At 42.0% G+C, this 21,118-nt stretch overlaps 2 protein-coding genes across 2 annotated transcripts in view; both read right to left on the bottom strand.

The window, feature by feature from the left end:
• Window positions 1-21,118, bottom strand: part of LOC117990099 (uncharacterized) — a 278,450-nt gene that overhangs the window by 89,583 nt on the left and 167,749 nt on the right. The window contains exon 3 of the mRNA XM_069504362.1: window positions 12,143-12,188. The gene's annotated coding sequence lies outside the window, so the exon portion shown is untranslated. The remainder of the gene's footprint in view (window positions 1-12,142; window positions 12,189-21,118) is intronic.
• Window positions 1-21,118, bottom strand: part of LOC117990200 (arrestin domain-containing protein 17-like) — a 436,990-nt gene that overhangs the window by 269,655 nt on the left and 146,217 nt on the right. The window lies entirely within an intron of this gene.

The raw sequence follows: 21,118 nt of genomic DNA, 5'->3' as shown, positions 1-21,118 counted from the left end.
TACCGGCAATCACGGCAGGAATGGCAGTACTTGCGCGTCTCCATACTTGCTAAGGATCTTATATTAGAACCCAGGCGGCATTCGCGGTCACATCCGTGAGCTCATTACGCTCGCCCAGTCGCAGGATATCCATGTTATCCTCCTGGGTGAGACAAAGCTCGCGGAACATGTGGAGCTCCGAATACCGAATTTCTTCGTGTACCGGCGCGATGAAGTCTCTCCCCGGGGCTACGCCTATAGAGGAACGGCAGCCCTGGTCCGCAGAGACTTAGTACACGAAGAATTAGAACATGCACCATACAGATCTCTACGCACGCAGGGAGTGCGTGTTCACGCTGGAAATAAGGAGCTCAATCTGTATGCCGCCTACAGACCACCAAACGAGGCATTTTGCAGCACCGATGTCCACACAATCCTCGAGTCGCAAATCCCCACACTAGTCGTGGGCGACTTGAACGCGAAGCACCAAGCATGGGGCTCGCGTCTCAACACCACGGCTGGAAGGATGCTACTCGAGGACAGTGAACGCCACTACTACGGTGTATTGGGTCCAGGAGCGCCGACCAATATACCGTCAGACCACCGCCAGCAGCCGGATGTTCTGGACATCGTGCTGCACTAGCAGCTTGACCACCCTATCACTGTCGAGCCCATGTACGAGCTCGACACTGAGCACCTACCGATACTGGTCACTCTCAATCTCCAGCGCGACTTCACCATACCGCGTCCTCCCAGAATTAAAACAAACTGGGAGAAATACACCGTTGCGCTGTCGAAGTTCGAGCTCGCAGGACCCATCTCCACCCCAGCTGATGTTGACCGCGCCATCTGCACCATTACGGCAGCCATTCAACAGGCCAAAAACGAGGCCACCACCATCACGCTTCATACTGGGCGACGGGACCTGCTACCGAGCTCGCTCCGGGACAAGCTCGAGAAGAAGCGCGCCTTACGCAAACTATGGGCGCGTACTCGCTGTCCGAGAGTCAAGCGTGACCTCAACCGTCTTGCACAGGAAGTGTCGCAAGCGCTCGTCGCACGCGAAGATGAAGAATGGGAGAAAACCATCGACGCTGCGTCTGAGTCCGAAACAACGCTGTACCACCTGTGCAAGACACTTACCGGATCAGACTCACCCGTTTACCCTCTTCTAGATAGTCAGGGTAGACGAAGATACTCCCCCATAGACCGAGCGGAGATCATGGCGGAGTATATGGAGGGACAATTTACCCCCAACCCACCGGCCAATAACGACATCGCGACCAGACACTATGCGGCGATCAACCAACAACTAGAGGATTTCTTGTCGGCCCAGATACCTTCTCTCCGGGGAGACCAATTCATCTCCCCGTCTGAGCTAAGGAAAGTCTTCTTCCGGCTCCCTAAAAGGAAGGCGCCAGGTGACGACGGAATCCAGATCGCCGCACTACAGCAGCTGCCTAAAAGAGTTCTCGTTGCACTGACTAGGCTTTTCAATGGGGTACTCCGTACTTCTCACTTTCCGGAGTCCTGGAAACTGGGGAAGGTTATTACCATCCCCAAACCGGGAAAGGACCGCCGCCTTCCAGGAAGCTACCGACCTATAACCCTTCTGCCGCACATCGCCAAGCTGTTCGAGCGTCTATTGCTGCGAAGGCTCGCCCCGCACTTACAACCACGGGCCGAGCAGTTTGGCTTTCGCAGTAATCACTCAACGACGCTCCAGCTAGCGAGAGGACTTAACTTTATCGCCAGTGAGAAAAACAGAGGCTACTGCACTGTCGGGGTCTTCCTCGACATAGAGAAGGCCTTCGACCGAGTGTGGCACGCTGGACTCCTGGTGAAGCTCCTCTCCACCAATCTACCACCCGCGATTGTGCGGCTGGTAGCCTCATTCCTGGAAGGCAGGTCCTTCTACGTATCCATAGAAGGCACGGACTCCCAGCCGCGCCCGATATGAGCAGGAGTACCACAAGGAAGCTGCTTGTCCCCGTGTCTGTATGCGTTGTACACAGACGACATCTCTACCCTCGCCGAACATTTGCGCGAGGGGGAGGAAGACGTGCTGTTGTCGCTTTATGCTGACGACAGCGCGTATCTCGCGTCGTCATACCATCAGATCATCGCTACCAATCGCTTGCAACGTCTGCTGGATTTGCTCCCGGATTGGCTGGATAAGTGGAGAATGGCAGTCAACGTGGGGAAGACTGCCGCGATCCTGTTCGGCATCCGGAAGCCTTTACGTCAGCTCCAACTGCGAGGGCAGGGCATAGAGTGGCAGACTTCGGTGTGCTACTTGGAGTGTCGCATCGACAATAGCCTGAGCATGATCCCCACTGTGAATCACGCCGTGGATCACGCCAAGGCTGCCGCGTCGATGCTGTACCAGATCCTTACCTCAAGCCTCTCACTGAAGACCAAGCTCCGGATCTATGGAGCCTATGTCCGCTCACGTCTGACGTACGCGGCTCCTGCCTGGTATGCTCTCTGTTCAGAACACCAGAAGAGCCGCTTACAAGTCCAGCAGAACAAGTGCCTACGCATGATCGTAGGAGCGCCGAGGTACGTGAGGAATGATGTCATTCATCGCGAACTCAAGACGCCCACCGTGGAGGAGTACGTCCGTACACTTGCGCGGCGCATGTTTGCGCGCGCGGATTACGGACCTTACACACACCTTCACGGCATCGCTCCGCTGACCATTCGACCACCGACCGGGCGTCCTCTGCCTCGGGAACTCCTACGACCGCCACCACTAGCGTGGCACGCAGGAGATCCTAGCGATGATGATGACGACGCGAGACCCACCGGATATGACACTATCTCCGCGCGCGATAGCCAGCCTATCGTCTGCAGCGCGGAGATCTCCACCGGACCAGACACCACCCCCGTGCGCGACGGCGAATCTATCGCCCGCAGCGCGGGGAACGCAACCAGCCACGAGGCCCCAAGCCAAGATGGCGGGCCCTAGCCAGTGAAATTCCGGCTAGAAGACCAACACCGGGGTAACATGAATACCCCGCGCCCTACCCGGGTAAGGAGGCTACGCCTCGAGGCCCGTACCCCCGCTTGGCCTTCGGCCAACCGGAGAAGACCCTGTCGTCGTCGTCGTCACAGACGAGCGACTGTTGTCCGCGGAGGGCAAAAATGGGTCACTAAGAACTGCAACGCTTAGCACAAATGATACTGAGATAAGATATAAGATTTATTTATATTTATTCAACTTAAATACAAAAAGCTTGTAGTTTCTCTACGTGATCAAATCAGAAATGAGGAGATCCGTAGGAAACTAGAGTAACCGACATAGGTCAACGGGTTGCGAAGCTGAAGTGGCAATGGGCAGGGCACATTGTTGGTAAAACAGATAGACCTTGGGGTCCCGAGGTGCTGGAATGGAAACCTCGCACCGGAAGACGTAGCGTTGGGAGACCCCCCACTAGGTGGACGGACGACATCAGACGAGGCGCAGGGAGCCACTGGATTCAGGCGGTGCAAGACCGTGGCGTGTGGAAGTCCTACAATAGACCTATGTCCAGCAGTGGACGTCTGTCGGTCGATGATGATGATGAAATACAGAAAACACGGTATTTATGAGTTCCTACCCTCTGCACTAGGAAAAACCTATATTGCAGTATGGTAATGGGCTAATAGTACCTAAGGCGAAACACCGGCAAAAAAAACACGAGGGACTTTTGTCAGCCGCGGACAATGTCTCTCGTCTGCGTAGGCCCGTATGAGAGTGAGAGAGAGTCAAGAGACTAAGAGTAATGCGATTAGGAAGAGGAGTTTATAAAAAAAGTTGATAGCGCAAGCCTATCTTGCAATAGAAAAAAATTATATATGATGTATAAATAAAAAAAAATTATATATGATGGTATGCCATGCAGCCAGCAGGGAGAAGTGGCGAATGGTCGTGAGGTGTACTCTGCCAAGAGTGTTAAATAAGGGCTAAATCCGGAAACGTTTAAGTGCGTAAACCAGCCCAGAGCGAAGAAAGAAAGAAAGAGAGGGCTAAAATCGTCTTTTCACATGACAGTTGACACATAGAGCATGAAGACAGAGCACAAGAACTTTCTCAAAATTACTTTTCCATACAGTGGCCGTGTAGTCCTTGCCTAATTCATTCAGTGTATTGACTGTCGACCACCGGCCGCGATCGACTTGAAAACAAAATGTAGTACATTGTTACACTATAGGTGTATCGATGTTGTGCCACCAACCACGAGCACACAGCCGCGGGGTTATATCGGTTAACAACAAGGCTGTTCGGAAATAACTTCGAATTCCGTAAAATACTTACGTGTCTACTCCTTTTTTAATAACGACTGGTTTGGTGCTTGGCTTGCAGTTGAGACCACAGTCTCAACTGGTGGTCTGTTAATGGCCTACGTAAAAATATGGTAGTAAAATCTGCCTAAATCTCGGGGCTTTAATTTACTTTATTCTGATCCTGTATCCGTCTCGATTAGTGAATGACTGGTTGGTGCTTGGCTGTGGTCTCAACTGGTGGTCTACGTAAAAATATGTGTCCACTGTTGGACATAAGCCTTTCCAAGAGCGCAGTTCTCGGCCTCCTTCACTGTTTACTGCCTACCTTCATGGGGTTATCATACGTGAGCATTGAAATAACTCAATTTAGTAACATCGTTTCCTTAATTTTCTAACTCAGAATTCAAATGATCAACTAACAGAACACCTACTAAAAATTCGAAAAAAGAACTGGAATATTATTACCTACGATCTCTAGAAGCAATGAACAAAAAGCTTCTTACATCTGTTCCAGTATTGGCATGTTTTATTGGCAATAAAGAACTTGCGGTCGATCGCCGGTGGAGTGCGATGGCGATGAAAGCATGCTTTAGAACTCAGATAGGTACGCTCGTTACTAGTACTTCAAACCATGATGTATTTGTATGAGTACTTCATAGTGAACAATTTATAATCATAAAAATACTGCAGTGTAAAACAAATCCATTCTCATCTACTTATTGCATAAAAAAGTATAAACTTACTGGCTGACGTATCAACGTACAGCTCAAACCGCTAGGTCTAGATGATGTTTCGCAATTCGCATGTCAATAGATAAATCGAGAGCTATAAGGGAGGATTTCGAGAAATTCCCTTTTTGAACTTTGAACATCCAATTATTATTAAAAAAAAACTAAAATCCACGGGATCTAAATTTTGTTGGGAAAAAGCTAGTTGAATTCTTACGTACAAATGTTGTTAAAAGAAATTAACTAGACTGGTATTTTGGATATTGTGCTAGTTGAGAAAGCAGTTGCAAAAGATTTAGATTTAGAGAAAGCACATAAAGTCCTGAACAGGTTTTTGAAAAACTCTGCTCACAGATAGTCTTTTGGAGAAGGATCACTAAAGATATATTATTCCGTAGGAACATGGCACAAAAACTTGTCACAATCAATTTTGATATTATATTAGCTGAAAGGAGTCCTGAAAACAATCAACTATAGAAGCAAACCAACACAACTGATTGAAATAATGTGGACTTTGATATAGAAAGTGAAGTTAACTGCAGCATTGACAATGAAACAGTGTCAAGCGGCAATTCCGTTAAAGCTGATCAAAACATCACCACGAGAAATGTAGTGACGCATCCTGACAACAATAAAACACCGCTCGCTAAAAATAAAACAGATTTTAATACAGTTGAAGACGGTGTAGAATCGTTAGAATTTGATTTGGATGACGGCAAAGTTAAATTGGTTTTAAGTGAGAACATGGATGAGAATGAGCAAAAGTATTAAGAACAATTTGCGCCAATCAAAAGGCGTTAGACGAACTTGACCCGAGTTCAGCTGTGAATGCAACTTACTTATTTGATATTTCAAAGGGGTTTGAATATTTTAGCATAAAACCTGGCCTGCCGACATGTCCGCCATTTTGTTTTTGTTCAAAATAGCGGTCACGCATGAAACCTGTATTAATCAATAGGTGGCATCCATACAAACAAGTATTGAATGACAGAAAATCTTCCAAATTGTCACGTTTCTCAAATATGTCATTTGAGTTTTCGGTCACAAATGAAGAAATACCTACCTACGTGTTTCAGGATTTTTGGAAATTCAACCCCTACCTCGATTTTCGAAGCGAAGCCGGGGCGGGTCAGTTAGTATTTTTTTTTATTTTTTTTTTATTCAGATACAAGTTAGCCCTTGACTGCAATCTCACCTGGTGGTAAGTGATGATGCAGTCTAAGATGATAGCGGGCTAACCTGGCAGGGGTATGGCAGTTTTTAATAAACCCATGCCCCTTTGGTTTCTACACATGAGTATGTAGTAGCTTAGTATGAGGTAAAAGTGCCGTTTGCTTCATCAAGCAGCTTGACCAAGCAAAACAAATCTACGTGATTGACGTCGAGGAAAGCCCTTAACAAAATTGTAATATCATTTGTCAAAGAGCTGTCACCACACATTGTCACTCGCGACTTGACTGTCAGCAGTCGTCACCGCGCCACTTTATTTTGACAAACGATGCGCGTGCGCATATCGTCCGCACTAATTTGTTTCCATTAAGTATGCCTTTGTCTCCGTCCGCTAAATGCCGCTTCCATTAATACCCCATTTATCTTAATTTTGGGGTTGAGTGACGTTTCGAGGTGTAACTGTCGGACAGATTTTTGTGATCATTAATTTTGGCTCGACGAAATAAAAGGCGAGATTTGACGACAAAGATGGTGACAAAGGCATCCATGTCATGATCAGTAATCAGTTCTAGCATAGACCATATACCTTCCTAATAATATTATGATTTCATTTAATTTTATTTGTCACAGAACCGCCCACAGAATTACACACTTAAATTAGGTACAAAATATGTTTTTCAGCCGCACTCAGAGTCGCTAATCGTTACTTAAGATTGAGTTACAACGAGACAGATTTATGTAAGAGATCGAGAGCTCTGTCTCGTTTGAACTAAACTTAAGTAACGATTAAGCGACTCTGAGCACGGCAATTTGAGTTCTATAGGTCTCGTGTTACTCAATTTATGGACGTGCATTGAAAAACAACTGGATTCCACAATCTTGCTGATGTGGTAGAATTATGCAAACCAAGACAGCTTTGTACGACATCGAAAGTTAATAGTGACGTTGTGAGTGTATTTTGCTGGACAGCTCATGAAGTTCCAGCGAAAAGAACAAGAAAGAGGGTAGTTCGCTATTGCCCATGGGCAAAGATAATATATACAAGTAAGATCGCTAACGTCATACATTCATTTAAAGCTTGCGTAAAACTCCTTTAAGTCGCCGGTACCTTGTAGGTCAACTCCTTATAGTGTGATGGCATTATTGTGCAAGCTAAAATGTGAGATGCGAATTTATTTAGTGCCATCTATCGAACAGCTGATGAAACTCAATTTTATTTAGAGCCAACTCAAATTTTACTCAAATAATAAACGAAATCCAAAATCACAGGCAATCATCAGAGGGTCCGGTATCAAGCGTAGGTCAGCAGTTTGGCATCATCAAAAATCCAGGAGCAAGCACAAGTAATCGGGTTAGCAGAATCTCGGAGTCCATATAGCAGAAACAATTCACAAACGAAATAGGGAAAAGAAATAAAAGCACTCAGAAAATTGTAATACACCGTCAAATTCAACCGTCACCAATCCAAAGGCAAAATAATAATTTTATTTTCAAGTAACAAGTCATTTTATTACGCCATCTACTGGAATTTTGTAATACTACTTCAGCTATCCAAAGCAAAATGCTATGGATATCGTAAAGTTCAATGAGTCAATAATTAAAATTAAGAATTAGCTTTTTCCGATGGTGATGTTGTGAAAATTTTGTATTTTGTTACTAAATATAAATAAATTTGATGAACCAGACAAGTAAAATATGATATTTCGTCAAATCCATAAAAAATATATTTCATACGAACCAAGTGACGCCATCTAGTAATAGTCTTGAACTAGTTACAATTTTAAATAGAGAGTGAGCGATCTGTACCTTGTTTAATATATTATCTTTGCCCATGGGCCATGACAGCTCAAACTACCTCTCTCGCAGTCCCGTCGGGACCACGACCCGTACAATTGAGTTGAAATATCGACAAATATAAACATCAAAAATTAATTGTGGTACCTATGTACCTGTTATCTACATTAAAAATATATGTACATGTAAAAAGCATTCAAATCTAGCAGAAATATAAATAAGTATTATATCAAAGTTAGATTTTCACTCATTTATTTGTTTTCTTAACTCATATCCAAAAATGTTTTCTAGCGCAGGGCCAGCGGAATTAGTGTTAAAATGTTCGCACATCGCATCTAGCTTTATTGGATTTGTATCGTATGTCGAAATAAAGCGATGATTTATTAACATTCCCCATATCGAAGCGATTGATCTACTTTTTCGTAACACCAATTAAAGTGAAATTGAGGACACCAACACAATGTAAAGCCGGGTACTGACTTAGGACGCCTTCAAATTTGTCGCAAAGTGCCGCGCGGAGGCAGCGCTGCTTTGCGAATTCATGTAAATAAAAACCGGTCAAGTGCGAGTCAGGCTCGCGCATTGAGGGTTCCGTACTACAGTCGTAATTTTTCGACATTTCGCACGATAATTCAAAAACTATGATGCATAAAAATAAATAAAAATCTGTTTTAGAATGTACAGGTGAAGACCTTTCATATGATACCACACTTGATATAGTCACTCACTTCGAAAGTTGAAAATACTAATTATTAGTTCATGACCACAATTTAATTTTTTTTGTGTGATCTAACCCTAAATTCACGGTTTTTAGATTTTTCCCCAAATGTCAGCTATAAGATCTACCTACCTTCCAAATTTCATGATTCTAGGGCAACGGGAAGTACCCTGTAGGTTTCTTGACAGACAGACGGACAGACATACAGACAACAAAGTGATCCTATAAGGGTTCCGTTTTTCCTTTTGAGGTACGGAACCCTAAAAACGCGCGAATGCAGCGCTACATCCGGGCTGCGGTCGCGCATCAGTTCATCGATCGAAATTATATGGATTTACAAAGATGCCGTTCGAGCCGCCCTTAGAGGTGTATCTGATACTGTCACTTTAAGGCTGCTTTTCCTGGAGAGATGTGCTATGCTACGTTGCTATGGATATGTGATATTCCACCAATCATTTTCATTGCTCCACATAGCTTAACATTGGTGGATTGGGGGATTGGTGGGTTTGGTGGTTCAACGTAGTTATGTTTTTAATATGGAGGGATGCGTGCTATGGATGAGAGAAAGAAAGAAAGAAAAACATTATTTCTTAAATTGTGTGGCGGTTGCCACAGTACAAGCTAGATGGCGCTGTTCAATCGATGACGTAGTCCCGAACTAATGTACCGCCGACAGTACTCGCACTAACAGAGTGTTCGGCAATCTGGACTATATATAGAAGTTTCAAGATACAACCGTCGGCCCAGCTTGCGCTACCGAGCTAAACCAACCGCTCGGTGGAAGATCTCCCCTTTGGTACGGTCGAGCCTGCACACCGCTCCCGTACAATTATGCCACACATTACATCATATAACTAAAAGTTACGGATGGGGGAACTATTGATGGGAGCTACGGATGCGCGAGTGGTATAGCTAGCTTTGAAAATGTTCAATTTCCTAATAATTAGTTATAATTAATAAATTTGGAGGGGAAAACTGATGTCGGAAGAGGCGGGAAGAGCATTCCATATCCTAGTGGTTCGAATTAAAAACAAGAAGGCACATCGCTTCGTACGTGTCCATGGAATTTCGTTTGCTCATACTTAATTCATCTCAAGTAAAGTCTGAGCAAAGTCAAAATACGCTCTATAGCAGCCTTAGTAAAATAAAAAATAAAAAAAAATGTTTTTATTTCGACCAACAAGGATCATATTGGTGTTAGTAATTACACGAAACTTAAACCTAATTGTTAGTAATTATTAATATTAGTGTTAGTAATTACACGAAACTTAAACCTATTTGTTAGTAAAAAATCTATAACTATTTAAATTAGGACAGGATCGATTTGCCAGCACGTGAATCATACAACAGTGATTCAAGTACTGGCAGTCGATCCTGTCAGAAAATACCTTCAGGAGGCCGTTAGTGAGTACCCGTCTCAAGATTCAGATTATGATCGTGTGCTCTATTTTTCTGGGCCTATTGACTATTGTTAAACGGTTTGACCTCAGACGCGGCGATTGGGAAGGCCCACCTACCAAATCAAGTTTTAGATTTCTAGATCACTTTTTATTGGTTTGATTTTTCCAGCTTGCCTACGCAGTCTCTTACCCTCTAACAAATAAACCTGGTATAGCGGTGGAATAGTTATACTCTGTTTTGTCTTTCTCTGTCATCAGTAATTTGACATTTGAAGGAAAAAGACAAAACAGAGTATAACTATTCCACCGCTATTCCAGGTCAATTTGTTAGAGGGTTAGTGTTTTAAAAGTTTAAAACTTCATAATTTCGTTCTATATTATTACTAGATGAAACCCGCGACTTCATACACGTGAATGTAGATTTCTTGAAGATCCCGTGGGAACTCTTTGATTTTCGGGGATAAAAACCTATGTGCTTATAAAAAATATGTACAAATTTTATCAAAATCGGTTTAACTATTGGGCCGTGAAAAGCTAGTAGACAGAGAGACAGACACACAGACACAACTGGACCAGCGCAGCGTGGCCCTTAGAATGAGAAGGGCTGTGCCTATTAGCCCTTCTCATTCTAAGAGGAGACCCGTGCTCAGTAGTGGGCCGGCGATGCGTTGATAACAGATATCTGCATTCAATAAATAAAAGTACCTGACGATTTCCCTGGCGCAGTAGTAAGCGCTTTGGTCTTTAGTGGGAGGTCCCAGATTCGATTCCAGGCAGGCATTTGGAATTTTATAATTTCTAAATTGCTAGTCTGGTCTGGTAGAAGGCTTCGGCCGTGGCTAGTTAACAACCTACCGGCAAAGTCGTGCCGCCAAGCGATTTAGCGTTCCGGTACCATGCCATGTAGAAACCAAAGGGGCATGGGCTTATTAAAACCTGACATACCCCTTTCAATGGAAAAGGGCTAACCTGGAAGTTCCAAGTTAGCCCTTTTCCATCTTAGACTGCATCGTCACTTACCACCAGGTGAGATTGCAGTCAAGGGCTAACTTCTTGTATATGATTCTCATAGGTGATCTACCCACCCTACCAGTTATTAATCAAGGCGCGTAGCTAAACCTATCAAAAATTACTATACCCACACTATATTAGTATAAATTGCCAATAAATATTCAAAATCAATACAATTAAGCACAAAGAGGTATTAATAAATTTAAATAACGACACACATGGCGTACATTTTAACTCCACCATAGATATTATGGCTATCAATCTTCAACATAAAAGCGCGCCGCCATCGGTACCGACAAGAGGACGTAGGGAGCTGCGCACGAGTTGATATAATGTGATGTATAAATTTTTCTATGAATTCATTTGAATCGTTGATCTTAGCACATGTTTTATCTGGTATTCTTGGATTGCTGACAAGGTAGAATAGTGCGGAAGTCATCCAAAAGAGGAGAAATCCAAATTAATGTTATACCTAAATGCCGCTACGGCTAATGTGTTGAACTTTTATTATTCCATTAATAAATTATTAATTAATATGATATTATTAACAACATTATGAAACTTTCTCCGAGACAGGAAAATCCTGAATATCTCTAGAAGCAGGTAACTCTAATGGAAGCCAACACTCAATGAGTGCAATGAGTGTCGTAAATCATTTAGCTTTTTAGGGTTCCGTAGTAAACAAGAAACCCTTATAGTTTCCATGTCCGTCCGTCTGTCCGTTCGTCCGTCCTCGGTTAATCTCAGAGACTATATAAGTGCTAGAAATCTGTAATTTGGCATGGGTATAAATATTGATATTTTAAAAATAACGTGGGTGTGGGAACATAATTTTTCGATTTCTAGATCCGTTCGTAATACCTCCCCCCCCCCCCTCTTTATCAGCCAAATGGTAGTTATACAGGAACGTGAAAAAATTCACAGCAGTAGTATAAACAATTTTAAAGGAAAACTATCATGGCTAAGTTGTGACTACGGAACCCTACACTGCGCGTGGCCCGCCACGCACTTGGCTGGTTTTTTTTAATGTCTCACACAGCTGACTGGTGCTGTCGTCACTCGTCACCACATACCTTGGTAACTGCGCGCGTCTTAGTCGCTCAACACTTTGCGAGGTGTCTGAAAACAAAGAGATATTTTTAATTTTTTTTGTATGGAAAAACTACCTATAGTACCTACGCCACGCACACCCGCACAGCACCCGAGTTAACCCGGTGCGGGTTTTTTTTTATTCATTTGCTTTCATGATAACATGAAACCCCGTTACGGCATTGCAAAGTTAATACTTCCATGCATAGTTAATAGTACATTTAATTTAATTTAATTTTTAATTTATTTTATTTTGTAGAGACAAACAGTTACAATTAGTTAACTAGATAGTATATATATAAAAACACTTAAACCAAAGCAGTCTCCAATGAGAAATTAACACTTATAATAAAAAATTGTGTCCACAACACACGGGCATAGTATGCATATGAAAAACTAAGCACAGAGTATTTAAAACTAACTAGGTAGGTACACTTACATACAAACACCTATTTGATTTTTTAAGTCTGAAAATCTATAAATCGTGTAAGGTCGATGATCTTTGTCAGCCCTAGCACAGACTATGGTCTATTTGGGCTGAAAATTGCAAACACCAGTCTCAGTTTTTATCTAGTGCTTTGGTGTGGCTTTGGTCTAAAAGTGCGGTGTAAATTAATGTTCACTTTTCATTAAGTCTATAAAAAATGTATAATTATTAATTACTATACAATTACATACGCTAGTAACGGTAATTGTAGCGAGGGTAAATTGCGGGTAAGCGGGGCGACCCCCGCCTTATACCCCGATTGCCATCTCGACGCGTCGCGATTGATCTTAAGTTTAAAAAAAACTTGCACTATGGTACGGAACCCTTCGTGTGTGACTCCAACTCGCACTTGACCGGTTTTTAATTACTACTTTTTAGTTTATAGGTAACTAATTAATCTACGCGTTGAGTGTCGACCAGTGTTAATATTGTCCTAAAGCTGTGTTCACAAGTCGTTTAAATCATGATTTCATTTGGGTTATACCTAGATATAATTGGTCAAAGTGACGTGTCAGAATGTGTCCCAAGATTTATTACTTTGCTGTCACGAATATAATATAATCAACATTGTAATCCTGTTAAACGCTGCTGTCGTCGTTGAGTTCGCCGTCGAAACCCATTTGACTCATTTGTTACCTTCTTATTTTATGAAAATGATTATTGCACTGTGGTAATTGTTATTGTTTTATAGTATAAACTCTTGAAGCATGATATAACAATGATAGCAAACAATGCGTGAGTAATAAAGTACTTAGGTGTTTTGTTGATAACTAGATTCATCTAGTCAAAACCATAAAGTAAAACCTAAACGAAAACCTAATTCACGTGGATTTAGGTTTTTGAAATCCCATAAGATATGAACTTTTTACTTTTTCGGGACGAAAAGTAACTTTACGTCAGACTTCAGGTTCTTAATTTCTCAATGCCAAAGGAGCTCTGGTAGGCTGTTTAGGCATGGCTCTCTTAACGATACAATTAAAAGAGCTCTTGCCACCAAAAATATTCCTGCGCTCATTGAGCCGGCAGGGATTAGTCGGGATGATGGCAAGAGACCTGATGGATTGACGCTGGTTCCCTGGGAACACATTGGCCCCGTGTCATATCAGGAAGACAGCATCAAGACCGGGAGCCGCAGCAGAAACAGCTGAAAACGGCAAGCGGCGCAAGTATGCCTCTCTTATAGAGAGTTACATTTTTGTGCCGTTTGCCGTGGAGACCCTGGGGCCATGGAGCCTCATCTGGTGACAGAAGGGCTGGCTCATTTTTTGCGCAACGGATCAGCCTGGCTGTCCAGCGCGGAAATGCAGCCAGTATTCTTGGCACCATTCCACGCGGTCATGATTTATATAGTAATTAGATAAGGCTAGCTTTAAGTTTTATGGTCCTTAATTATATCCATGCAAAAACTCACGCCAATCTCACATTCTATTGCAGCGTAATTGAAAGACACACCAACAAACAAACATTTTAGCACGATGATTTCGCATGATATTAGTAGTAGGTAGATTATTCTAAGTACTATCTGTCCCGGCTTACTCACGTGTGTAGTCGACGTTAGCCCGACTAGTTTCGAACCCATCCGTCGAAACTAGTCGGGCTAACGTCGACTACACACGTGAGTAAGCCGGGACAGATAGTATTTATAATGGAAATCACTCACGGTAGTTTAAACGCTAAAATAGATTATTCTAAGCTTTAAATATGCTCAGTTTTTATTCTGAGACTAGATAAGTCCCAAATAAATTAAAATTACACAAATTTTCTGATGATGTATCAGTAAATCAAATAAATTATTACCACCAGTGGTATCGCAGTAAATTCAGAATACAATACAGTTGATTACATCAAAGTTTTTTAGTTACAAGATTAAGCTAAGTTATAGCTCTATGACTTAAAACAATAATTTGCTCGATTTCGTCGCTGCGTAAACGTTGAAAGCGAGGCTTAGAGAATATCTTTACAATATAGGACGTGACCAAAACCCTAGATAATGTCAGAAAATACAAAGTGAACCGTGTCCGACGTCAGATTGATATTTATTCGATGGCGTTTCGCTTGTTTTGTTCTACTCGTATGAGTAATGCGATGATCGAACTGCGTCGACTGTAGGGCGATTTCGTAAAACCTGCACCAATCATTATTACAATCTAAATTGTTGTGATTGGCTGAAATTGTGCTATTCTTGTTGCAACAAGGTATTGTAGCCAATAGCGAGCAAGCGTCAACCAATTAGAAGTGATTGCGATCGTGACATTGTAAGTAGCTGTCATTCTACCGCAATCGCGCAACTGAACTACACATCGCACGATTAAATCTGCGTATCTATATCATGTGATATTGTGATTGTGATTGTGGTGATCAGCTGAGATTGAATTTCACATCAATTAGGTATCCTCCTTTCTTTAATCACATCACACACTATGTATATTATAAAGGCGAAAGTTTGTGTGTGCGCATGTTTGTTACTCTTTCACGCAAAAACTACTTGACAGATTTGGCTCATAGCTAATAGCGTTCTGGTTACACCCTGTATTATTCGCATTAGACGGGTCATTCCGCATAAAATCGACTAAATAATTGAAAATCTATAGATTTTTGATTTCAGTACGTAAGTAGATAGTTTGTGTTTACGTTTATTTAAATTACGGACTACTAAATGATGACTCTGAACTCTCTGAAGACTCTGGAAAATCCAGTGGGAAAACTTTGATTTTCCGGAATCAAAAGTTACCTATATCCATCTCCGGAATGCAGCTACCTCTGTACCAAATAGGTGATGCTTGAGAATTCGCCTAGGGATTTAGATCTTTCAAAAATCACGTGGAATCATTCTTGCTATACCCAATTATTTAGTTGTAACTAGACATAATTTTTTAATAAGTAGATATTAATTTTTCATTGGAGACTATTTAGGTTTTTGATTTATATTGTGTACCAACTATTTATGTAATATTAATAAATTATATTAAATTCAATTAAATTAAATTTGATATTCTTTGATAAAAAGCATATCAGCGTTCCCCCGGTAAACCACGTGGTGAAATTTCACAGTGCGCTGCGGGCTTGACCTTAGTGTAGGCAGTGGCGTGCACAGGGTTTGAAGCCAGGGTAGGCATTAGTTAGGGGAACCTGTTTACTGGCAGGTCATAATGTAAAATTTGCATTGAGCTATTACAACTGAAGGAGTTTATATTACACGATATTATTTTACGAGAGGTTAAAAGACCATTTCATACACAAAACTGCAATAAAAGGCTCTATTACGTTGCAGCCACTTCCTGCCACACAAAGGAACATATTTCACACATTGTTTGCACCACACCGTCCTCTCTTTCCCTCAATTGAAACCTAATAATCCTGTCTCTGTCACCCCTGTGAGAACTATCGTAATTATTTCCACGGCGCGGTGTGAAGGCTGTAATTAGGAGACGTTTACAATCCTTCACATCATAAGGATTTAATTTGATTATGACCGAGTCGATAGTTGAGCGGTATTGTATCGTTTTCGATTAACAAGATCCTATGAAGTATGAACCGCACGCGAAGTGTGAGATGATGCTCAAATTCCGGTGAATCATAGTATACTAGCGACCCGCCCCGGCTTCACATGGCTGCAATGTAGATACTACTAATGTGGTGTCATTGAGGTGTATTTGCCTCGAAAACTCTCAAATGAGAGGATTTTTTCCGACCTAATTCACATTATTTCAATTTCTCTAGGGATCTCTAATTTTTTGAGATTTAAACTATAGCTATAAACCTTCCTCTTGAATCACTCTATCTATTGGTGAAAACCGCATTAAAATAAGTTGCGTAGTTTAAAAGATCTACGCGTTCATACATACAGACAGCGGGAAGCGACTTTATTTTATACTATATAGAGATAAAAGGAAAAGATGTGTGACTGACTGACTGACTGGCTGACCGACTGATCTATGAACGCACAGCTCAAACTAACGGACGGATCGGGCTGAACTTTGGTATGCAGATAGCTATTGTGACATAAGCATCCCCTAGGAAAGAATTTTTGGAAATTTAAGCCCTAAGGCGGTGAAATAGCGGGTCCACGCGGACGAAGTCGCAAGCATAAGCTAGTCTATATAATTATATAAAAGGGGAAGGTGACTGACTGACTGACTGACTGACTGACTGACTGACTGACTGACTGATCTATCAACGCACAGCTCAAACTACTGGACGGATCGGGCTGAAATTTGGCATGCAGATAGCTATTATGACGTAGGCATCCGCTAAGAAAGGATTTTTGAAAATTCAACTCCTAAGGGGGTTAAATAGGGGTTTGAAATTTTGTAGTCCACGCGGACGAAGTCGCGAGCATAAGCTAGTCAGATATAAAAATAAAAAAATCTTTATTTTAAAATTAGAAAAAAAAACAAAATTCCTATTACACGTAGGTATGTGTTTGGGTCACAGAAATCCATATTTGTAGGTACTTCGACTTAATCGGTCTATTTATTTATTGTTATTGGTTGTGACAGACGAACAGACATACAGACAGACACACGACTGGTCCTATAAGGGTTCCGTTAACCCAAAAAATAAGCAAGTTTCCTATTTCACCACACTACTTATATTATTACGGCTAAACATGGTAATGATTATAGAAAATTACTCAACGTTTTTACGTCTATTTGACTAAATATTTAGATAAACAGAGAATTTTTCAAGCTCTTATGCCTAAGTAACATCCATAAGCACCCAATTCTTTGGGTTATTGTACTTTTAGAAAACGCAAACAAGCACCCAGCGCTCTTTAAGATGTCAAGAAAGTATTTCTAATCCCAAATATGGGATGATACGAGAATAAAACATGACATCGTAAGTTTAATCTTATGATATAACGTATTTCTTAAAATAGAGTACCTAACCAAACAGTTTAACAGAGGACTCTCCGTCGCTCGCTCCATACAAACGTAATTTGGTTCTCATCCCTACTAATATTATAAACGCTAAAGTGTTTCTGTCTGTCTGCTAGCCTTTTACGGCCAATCCGTTCTACCGATTTTGACGAAATTTGGTACAAAGATAGCTTGCATCCCGGGGAAGGACAAAGGCTACATTTTATCCCGGAATATTAAAGAGTTCCCACGGGATTCTCAAGAAACCTAAATCCGCGCGGACGAAGGCACGGGCATCATCTAGTCACATCTGTAATATTTCATTGAGTTTGATTGGTTAGTATTCAAATGAGAGCCAAACTACGTTCATATGGAGCGCACTACGAATAACCTCTTCTATCCCGACATCAAATAAAATACAGTCCGCTAAACTAAACAGTTTAACGTAAAATGGAACGCATAAAGAATGCAAGTAAACCCTGAGAAGACTATCACATTCAACATGGACGCGGCATCCAAAAAAGAGCATTGCAGTAAACAGAGGTTAAAAAATCCGAACCACCCATGACGATCCCTGAGCCACCGGCAATAAAAGTGACCCACAAAAATACATTATTTACTATTATATATCGGCAAGGCGACAGACGGACTAATCACAAACCTAAATACAAACACGGGAGCCGGGGGCACGTAGGTGTAAAAGGTACGGGCGCTGGTGGTATGTTTGACGATGCCATAGAGAATGTTACTTCTAAATTCGTCGGTAACAATGAATAGCATCGGCTAATATTGACCGTTGCTTAATACACTCGTTCCCACGGTGTCCTGGTGCATTTTTCTCATGTTACACAACACAGTACCACCGCAGCCTAAATAAATACTTTACACAGTCGGACGAGAGAACTCTAGCTAGAGTATAGAGACAGAACAATCATACCGTAGCACAGGGGCGAGATGGAGGAAAGGTAGTATAAGTCCCGCAAATTGCTATTGCGCTGGAACCATGTCTCATTAACATCGAATATACCATCAGTTTGAAACTTCAGTCTAGTGCTGACGTCACTAAAATGGCGGCCACGTCCATTAGCAATTTGCGGGACTTATAGCGATTAGTAAAAGTTAGCAGAACAATCTTTAGTTATTTTGCTTAGAAGTGGATTAGTAATTAATTGTTTGGGTATGTAGATTCTACAAAATACATATTTCATACAGTCGGTCGATAAAGATGTTTAGACAATCCGGCGGGGTCACAGAGGTGAGGCGGGGGAGAGATTGCACCGATCTGCAGAAGTCCGCAAAATAATATAATATTTAGATTTTTTGTAAACCTACATCGATATTCATTTGTTTGGGTATGTAGTCTATAAGTGGAATTTCTTCATTCCATCATAACTTCTATGTAGGTAAATGTCTGAACAAATTCGGCTGTATAGGATATCAATGGCAATATTTCTTTTTTGAAAAAAAAAAATTGCCATTTACAAATGTGAAAAAGATTTTTAGTTTTTTTTTTGTCAGATTAGTCATGTATTTTTAATGACCTGCGTAACGTGCCAAAAACAACTGTAAAGCTGGCTCGTCTGCAAAGGCGTCGTCTCACTGTATGTATTCACGCTGTGGCCCCACAGTGCGGTGTGTGGTGTTGCAGGGCGCCTGGTGAATCAGTAGACCAAACAGATTGACTCTCAAATATTGTGCCCGATTATTCGAGTAGTTTGGGCTGCCTGACGGATAAAGGCGGCTTTTAGCTCACAAAACACACGCTAATTGTAATGCTTTTGGTGTAATCGCTAGATTTGATCCTAGTTTAACAAGTTTACACCTTTTACACTTTGACTTCTTTACAATCTATGGATGGGATAATGGATAACATCGAAATGACGTCATTTTGACGTCAGCCGTAATAAAAATATACCATCGGCTCGAAACTTCAGTCTAGTGCTGACGACACTAAAATGGCGGCCACGCGCATTAGCAATTTGCGGGACTTATTTTTTCTTCTATACAGTCAAATGCGGGCGAATTTTTATGCTGTGTATGGTGTGGGGCGTCGTTACATTCAGCAATCTATCACTACCCCTATTATAAAATAATATGTGAAAGTGTGTTTGTTTGTTGGTTTGTCCTTCAATCACGTCGCAACGGAGCAACGGATCGACGTGATTTTTTGCATGGATATAGTTTAAGACCTGGATAAGGACAGGCTACTTTTTATCCCGGAAAATCAAAAAGTTCCCACGGGATTTTTAAAAACCTAAATCCACGCGTACGAAGTCGCGGGCAGTAGCTAGTTTAGGTATATTTTAATGCTGAAGTAACTGTCAATCCAATCCAATCCAATCCATCAGCCTGTTTGCGTCCACTGCTAGACATAGGCCTTTCCAAGAGCGCGCGACCAAACACGGTCCTCAGCCTTCCTCATCCACCCGCTCTCCACCACCTTAATCGGGAATAGCAGGCCTGCCGGGAACTGGGAGCCTTTGTCTGTTGGCGCTGCTCATTAGAAGTAGTGCCCATACTGACCACGCTGGGCAGGCGGGGTGGTCAGCGCAGGGCTGTAGGCCATTTCGCACCAGTGACGCTGCTGCCCGTCTCGTCTGTGTTATTTAAAGCCAAGCCATATGGAATGGTTATCCCGCCATTCTTCGGTCGTCATATCCTCGTCCGCTGATTCGCAGGGGGCACCACGTGCAGGTGAGGTTGACATTTGGGGTGCTAAGATGTTAGCGCACCCCCTTACCCCCCTGAAGTAACTGTACTTGGTTATATTGATACGCACCCGTAATCTAAATATATAAAAGGAAAAGGTGAGTGACTGACTGACTGACTGATCTATCAACGCACAGCTCAAACTAATGGACAGATCGGGCCGAAATTTGGCATGCAGATAGCTATTATAGCGTAGGCATCCGCTAAGAAAGGATTTTTAAAAATTCAACCCCTAAGGGGGTGATATAGGGGTTTGAAATTTGTGTAGTCCACGTGGACGAAGTCGCGAGCATAAGCTAGTCAATTTACATAATACCAATACTAGTAGTAGTCTAGTAGCGAGATCGATCAAGATAAAATCCCTATTCGGTATGTACCTACGACGTACGGGTTCAGCGTGTCAAACTCATTATCATTCCTCTAACCGACTGTTTACTACGAGATCATTTATGTAGTGTGTGTTTTACGTGACTACATTCATAATTTTCTCATCAAGATTGTAACCCGATAGGTTAAACTGTTACGCAGTTAATAGACTAATATGCGGCATAAAACTGGTTTACAGACAGATTTACACAGAATTTTTCATCTTTATGTATACTAATAACGCATAATCAACGGAACTAAAATATTATTAAAGCAGGTTTACATAGATACATTTCTTACTGTCAGTAAGATCTGTAGGTCGATTTCGTAAAACCTGCCAATCTCAAATTGTTCGGATTGGCTGAATTTGTACGATTCTTGGTGCAACATTGCATTATAGCCAATAGTAAGCGAGCGTTAGCCAATCAGAGGTGATTGCGATCGTGACATTGTAGCTGTCATTCTCCCGCAATCGCGCGGTTTTAGACAATCGCCCTGCAGGTGATACTTTTACGAAGAAAGTAATGTACATCGGCCTT

Source organism: Maniola hyperantus, chromosome 17, assembly GCF_902806685.2.
Source record: "Maniola hyperantus chromosome 17, iAphHyp1.2, whole genome shotgun sequence".
Taxonomy (NCBI): Eukaryota; Metazoa; Arthropoda; class Insecta; order Lepidoptera; family Nymphalidae; genus Maniola; species Maniola hyperantus.
This window is presented reverse-complemented; position numbering and strand designations above follow the sequence as displayed.